The sequence below is a fragment of the Girardinichthys multiradiatus genome, chromosome 12 (assembly GCF_021462225.1).
Source record: "Girardinichthys multiradiatus isolate DD_20200921_A chromosome 12, DD_fGirMul_XY1, whole genome shotgun sequence".
NCBI lineage: Eukaryota > Metazoa > Chordata > Actinopteri > Cyprinodontiformes > Goodeidae > Girardinichthys > Girardinichthys multiradiatus.
Window position 1 is genome coordinate 17,550,204 of NC_061805.1, and position 7,294 is coordinate 17,557,497.

At 42.1% G+C, this 7,294-nt stretch overlaps 1 long non-coding RNA gene across 1 annotated transcript; it reads right to left on the reverse strand.

The window, feature by feature from the left end:
• Positions 1–797: 797 nt before the first annotated feature.
• On the reverse strand, positions 798–4,642 carry LOC124878320. Its single transcript, XR_007040712.1, has 3 exons — positions 1,355–4,642; positions 946–1,281; positions 798–867 (listed from the first exon to the last, which is right to left on the reverse strand). It is a non-coding gene; the product is annotated as an uncharacterized LOC124878320 (long non-coding RNA).
• Positions 4,643–7,294: the final 2,652 nt, after the last annotated feature.

Sequence of the window (7,294 nt, forward strand, 5' to 3'; positions counted from 1 at the left end):
CATAAAGCTAACTTTACAAAACATGAACTAGAAGAAAAAAAACTAAAACATGACCAGGAAAATAACAGAAGCAAGATTCAAAACCTATCAAGAATAATAAGAAGAACCAAAAACACCCACAAATCATGACAGAACCCCCTCCGGCGGATATGTTGGTGGACAGATGACACAGCAATATCTTTTTCGTCAGCAGCAAACAGGGGTGGCTGATAACCAAGGGAGGCCTCAAAAGGTGAACGTCCACTGGCAGAAGAAATGTGTGAATTTAAGGCATACTCAACCCAAGGTTGGTATGAGCACTAGTCAGAGGGGTTAGTGGACGTGAGACATCGTAGGGTAGATTCCAGCTGCTGATTTAATCTTTCGGTCTGACCATTAGACTGAGGGTGGTAACCTGAGGTTAATGAAACCTTAGCTCCGAGAGCTAATCAAACTAGTTTCCAAACCTGCGAGATGAACCGTGGGCCTCGGTCTGATAAGATGTCCTGTGGAATTCCATGGAGACGAAATACATGTTTCGTGAGGAGTTTGGCTGTTTGAAGGGTTGACGGAAGTTTTCTGAGGGGAATGAGATGACATGCTTTAGAAATGCAGTCCACAATAGTGAGAACTGTTGTCATACCTGAGGAGAGGGGAAGTCCAGTAACAAAATCCAAAGCTATGTGAGACCAGGGTCGACTTAGGATGCTGAGAAGTTGAAGAAGACCCGCAGGAGACTGGTTACAAGACTTACAGTATTTCTGTCATAGTTTTACGGATTATTTTGACCCACATGCAGAAAGCAATCAGGAGACTGATGAAGTTTTACAAGAGGTTTTATTTTACAGTGAGCAGGTAAAGGGAAGTGGAGCTGGAACCGGAAGACAACTGCAAGGTAAGTAGACACGTTAAGAATATATAAAGTCCAAGATGGTGAATGTAACAAAATAACAAAATCTGTCTTACTAGGGAGGGGAGTTTGATCCGCCAGGAGAGGGTGAGATAACAATGGAACTGCACACTGAGATGAACAGAGCTTGTAGGTACTTGGACTCACTTTGAGGTAACTCTGAGGTTCGGCTGATGATGTTATTGTGTGGGAGGGTGGACAGGGTTCGCTTGTGGTGGTCCGTAGTTGTTCCAGGAAATGCACCGTCTGAATAGCCGCCAGCCAGTAACTTAGGAAGCAAAGTATTGGCAAACCAGGTATAATCCACGTGGCTAAGAAATCCTTCTCCAGTGACAAAAACATCCAAGTTGATGAGGATTCTTCAAAGACAAGGTCAGGCATAGGAATCCAGTCTGCAAAGAGCAAATACAAAATTACCCAAAAGGACAAAGACAAGCTTAGGCAAACTGTGGCTTGAGTCAATACCACTGAGAGCAACACTCTGGCGCTGAACTGCTGGCGGCCTCCATCTTAAGTACCCTCCAGGGATGATTAGGGAATATGGGACACCTTCCACCACTCCTCACGAACCCAGAGCCACCTAGAGGCCAAGCACAGTGCAACAACAACAAGACAACACACAGATCCTGACAATTTCTGGCACAAGTAGCACAAGACTGAACAAACTCCTTCACATCTTTGTGTAAAGATGGCCACCAAAACCTTCTTTGAACTAATGCAATAGTTCTACTAACACCTAGATGGACAGAAGATTTTGCTGTGTGTAACCAATCGATTATTTAGGATTGTACTGTAGATGGGACATAGATGGGGTTAGGTGGTCCATTGCCAGGTTCAGGTTCCTATTGTTGAGCCTTTAGTACAGTATCCTCAATCTCCCATCTGAGTGCGCCAACCGTCCAACTGGGCGGTAGGATAGGCGCAGCTTCCTTCACCAAATCGTCTGTGGCAAACTGTCTGGAGAGGGCATCCGGCTTAGTATTCTTTGGTCCGGGTCTGAAAGAAATGCATAAATTGAAACGAGAGAAAAATAAGGACCAGCGAGACTGACGTGGGTTAAGTCTTTTAGCTGACTGTAGGTAGGCCAAGTTCTTGTGATCAGTCCAGACTTGGATGGGATGCTTCGCCCCCTCAAGCCAGTGGCGCCACTCTTCAAGGGCCAATTTGATCCCCAGCAGCTCTCTGTCACCCACGTCATAGATCTTTTCAGTATTACTGAACCTGCCAGAAGAGAAAGCACAAGGATGAAGTCTCCCATCTTCTGAGTTTTGCAATAGCACCGCTCCGACTCCAATGTCAGAGGCGTCAACTTCCAGGATGAACTGTCTTGAGGGATCTGAATGGACCAAGATGGGGGCATGAGAGAACCTCTCCTTGAGAGCTCGAAAAGCTGCTTCGGCTTCGGACGACCAGGAGAAGGATATCTTTGAGGAAGTCAGAGCAGTCAGAGGTGCAGCAACAAGACTATAGTCTTTAATGAAACGTCGGTAAGTTAGCAAATCCTAGAAAAAGCTGTAATGATTTGCATGAGTCAGGCACCGGCCACTCCAGTCTTATCTTCTCTGGATCTGAACATACCTGTCCACCCTGAAGGATGTAGCCTAAAAAAGTGTTTGAAGATTGGTGAAACTTACACTTTTCGGCTTTTACGAAGAAGTGATTCTCCTGAAGGCGTTGAAGAACTTGGCAAACGTGTTTGCGATGCTCCTGTACGTCCTTGGAGTAAATCAGAATGTCATCCAAGTATACGAAAACAAAAATGTTCAAAAAATATCTGAGAACATTGTTAACTTAGGCTTGAAATACAGCAGGAGCATTGCATAATCCAAAAGGCATGACCAAATACTCAAAATGGCTCAACGGCATCTTGAAAGCCGTCTTCCACTCATCCCCCTGGCGGATCCTGACCAAATGGTAAGCATTACAGAGATCTAATTTGGAGAAAACGGTGACACCATAAACGGGTTTGAAAGCGGAAGTGCTGAGGGGAAGTGGGTACTTATTTTTAACGGCGATTTGATTTAAGCCCCTATAATCAATGCAGGGACGTAACGAACCGTGGTGAGGAGGAAGGCCAAATAATTCCTGCAGACAAAGAGTCATTTATATAATCTTCCATAGATTTCTGTTCAGGACGAGAGATGTTATAGAGTCTGCTAGAGGGCAGAGGTGCACCGGGAAGAAGGTTGATTGCGCAATCATAGGGTCTGTGAGGTGGTAAGGATAAGGCCTTACTTTTACTGAAAACTCCCTTAAGGTCATGGTATTCGAGGGGCACATGAGTCAGATCAATCACCTTGTCGGCTTGCTAAGATAGAGCCTTGACAAAGGGTGGAAAATTACTCTTCAGCTGGGAGTGTTAATTTGACCTTTCTGCTCTGGCTCTCCTTCTCTCTCTTATTCTGTTGTCAACTCAGGTTGCTAAAGAAATAACCTCATCTAAGGTAGGAGGTTCATCAATCATAGTAAGTTCATCCTTTAGTGAATCATCTAAAGCGTGCAAAAAGGTAGTTTTTAGAGCTTCATTATTCCAGCCTGAAGTGGCTGCTAACGTACGAAAATCGATAGAAAACTGTAATGGGTCGGTGACGTATCTGTCGGCCAGCACTAGACTTGTCTAATACAGGGGAAAAAGTCTTCTTAAACTCTTTAATAAAATCATCAAAAGTACAAACAAATTCCCGGCAATCAGGAAACCAGGCTTCAGCCCACTGTAAAGCTTTGCCAGTCAGTAATCCAATAACATACAAAATTTTAACGTCATCATGGGGAAAAGAGCAGGGGGATTGGTTGAAAACCAAAGAGCACTGAAGCAAAAATCCCCCACAATTGCCTACCTCACCCGAAAACTTATCCGGATTAGAGGAAGTGACATCACAAGAGTGAGGTAGTTGTTGGGATACCGGTGATGCAGTAGCGCTATCTGCAGGTGTGGTGGACTGAGTACCTAAGGTTTGTTGTAACATGGAGGCAATCTTTCTAGCTTTTGATTTGTATGGCGTTATTGCTCTGAAAGGGAACAGAGAAATGAATCATGAAAGTGGATTTGGTTGGCATGTTCAGAGAGAGTTCTACGGAGCGCCTCTGCTGGGTCTTGTTGGCCAGAGTGTTCTGTCATTATTTTTGCAATAGATCTGACCCACATACAGAGAAACACTCCGAAGAACAAAATCAGTAAAAGGTTGTTTATTTAAAGGAAGATAATCAGGAATGTAATGGCCGAAACTCCAACTGTATGGAAAAAGGGGAAGAGAACGAGTGAGAACAGGGACTCGAAAAGTTAATGAAACTAAGAACAATAAACTAATATGATCGATAGTTCTGCTTACTAAGTAGCTGTGGTCAGGTCACCAGGGGTAGAGAGATTCAGGATCCAGGTTAGACAAAGGTGAGTCTGTAGGAGGTTCCTTAGGTGCTGTTCAGTGTGAGCTCGGAACGGACCGGAATGAGTTCGGTGTGCAGGTGTTTACGTCGGAGGGTGGACAGGTTACGCTTACGGTTTGGTCCAGGAGACGACGGGAGCAGAAAACTGCCAGCTTGATGTGAATCCAAACGAAGACAGGAGATAGGATATGAAATCTACAAAGCATAGATAGGCTTGATCATCCAGAGTAATTTCCGAAGACGTAGTCAGTACACAGTGACATATATCCAAAGCTTAGGTTTTCTAAATCTGCAAAAGGAACAAAGACAAAATTACACGAGGTCGACAAACGAAGCATAAAGTTAGTGTGTGGCTAGAGCTTGTACCACTGGTGGCAAAACACTCTGGCATCGAAGTGCTGGCAGCCTCCTACTTAAGTACTCCTCAGAGTAATTAGTGGAATAAGTCGCACCTGTCGCCCAGCACACCTGAGAGCTCCAGCACCGTCTGAAAATGAACACATGAAGCAAGCACAAAAACACAAACACAACTCAGATCCTGACATTGAGCTATTATTGAGCTTAGAGCAGCAGCTAGAGTACCGTGTGGATTTGATACAGACATTGTAGAACTTAACGGGTTCAAGCCGACAACATTTTTATTTCATGTCAGGTTTGAGTCGCTGATGATTCAAGAAGTTGTTGGTTTGTTGTAATTCACAACATCCCTCAGGGTGTGCAGACACAGTCTGTCTTGGCGTTTTTCCGCCAACAGGAACCGGTTCTTTGACTGTCAGTGCCGTCGCCATGGTTATTTGGACACGTGATGGGTGACATCCGGCTATTTATACTACTTTATGTATTTATTTATGTAGGTCAAATCCACTGCAAATTGGGATGTATGAAGGCTACGTAAGCAGTGACGTGTCTACGCAGTTTCGTACATCTAAATGTTTTTGTGCGCCGCATGTTTCAGAATTTCTCCCTACCGCAAACTACACACTCATGAAAACTACACACTCTTTAGTATATGAGGCCCCAAGTCCTTATATGTAGGCTAAGCATCTGAATTGAAGAAACTAATAAAAAAAAAAGTAAAACAAAAACTTTTCTGTCATTCTTCTGATCTTTAGCAAGATAATTTTGGTAACCTTCAATGACCTAAAACAGCAGAAGTCTAGTCTAATTAAATATCAGACAGTGAGAAAAAATGTCTTCCTATGTGAACATCTGGTTTTTACTGTACATAAAGGAATACTCCCTGAAAACAAACAAAATCTCATTCATAGTCCAGCAGAATAAAAAATTGTTTTTATTTTTTTCAAATAAAGTTTGAATTGTGGGACATTAAAAACAAAATGCTCCAAAAAGTGCTGATATTGAACACAACACTAACACCAATCTCAGAGGGGTAAGTACAAAGACTGGGGTTTAAAACTCTGGTACACTCTCACTTTTTCAGAAGGTCAATCTGTTCTCACCATGTGTGACAAAACATTCACCTTGTACCTCTGACAGTCGTCTTTATTTTTCTTAAACTAAACACAACACTCTCTGCGCTCTGAGACACGGCATCCTGACTGGCTCACAGGACATGTCCATCTTATCAGCACTGTCATCAGGACAAAACAACAAATTGCTTCAGAAAAGAAAACGGTTTGGCTTAAGATTATTTAAAGCTAAACAAGAAATACACTACATAAGTGTTTCAAGTGGTCACTTTTCAGTGGATATTGCTTCCTTGCTTTGTATAAACACATGGCATGCAGGTTGCATCAACTGGAGGACAACTGAGAAGATTTTAAAATTATGTTTACACTGGCCTTTAAAAATATTTATACAACTTGAACTTCTCATTTTGTCACATTGCTGCCATAAACTTTAGTGGGTATTATTGGGACTAACAATAAAGAAATATCTTTGAACCACCTGGACTCACAAGGAAAACTTAACTTTTATGCTATTTAGAAAACAATTGGCCTCCTAATGTTTGAACTTTAGGGCTGCTGTGATTTGCTGTTGCTGTAGACGTTAACAGAAACATTCTGCAAATAATATTTAGGATGTATTTGGCTTCCCCGCACACAAACATTGAAATTATGGTAGTATAGGGATAGAATCTAACCAGAAGTCATGTTGGTTAGATACACGTTAAATGACAAAGTGCTGCTTCGACCAGACTTTGGATCATTTTGGGTTTGATCGTCAAAGCCCTTATGTCCAAGCTAAGTTGTACATGACTAAAACCTAATTTAATCAGGAAGAAGTTATCATCTTTTGGCATGACAACCAATCAAACCACAAAGAGATGTGATTAACAGACAATAAGACACAAAAGGACTCAAGACACAAACAGAGAAATCCACAGAAATGGCAAAACAGGCAGACTACAATGACATGATCGTAAAAAACAGCTAATTTACTCCCTTAACAAACAAGATTGTTTGCAAAATAGCACTAAAAAACAAGAAATGTACCAAAAAGAAGCAACTTAATGCAGAGATGTAATGCAATGATGAAGACATTAAATGCAGAGTCAACAGGTACATAAAAACAGAAAGTGACACTATGGTCATAGGTTAACTGGGATCCACCTGTGTCTCCACTTGTCAGGTTCTGGCATGAAAAAGTACCAAGCATACAAGGTTTCAATAACTGTTTCTTTTTAGGCTTTCCAGGAAATAGTTGTTTACTTTAGGGAAGAAATATGGCTGAAATACTTCAAGTGGAGCATTTAAATAAAAACATATTTCTCCTCTTCCAACAGGTTTCTGTAAAGCTAAACTCCTCTGGCTTATGTAACAGTAGACACGAGGAAGAGACGGTTATAAAATCCATAACAACGAATCATATACTCCACTTGAAATTTAATGTTTCATTCAGACGCATTCATCGGGACAGAGCTCCAGCTGTACAGACTGTCAGGACCACCTGCTGACTGTCAACAATACACTGTAAAACAGACTCTAACTGTGCTCATCTTTGTCCCACCTGTCACCACAAATTGAGTTTCTTTGTTGTATTAAATTTCCAAATGTTGGC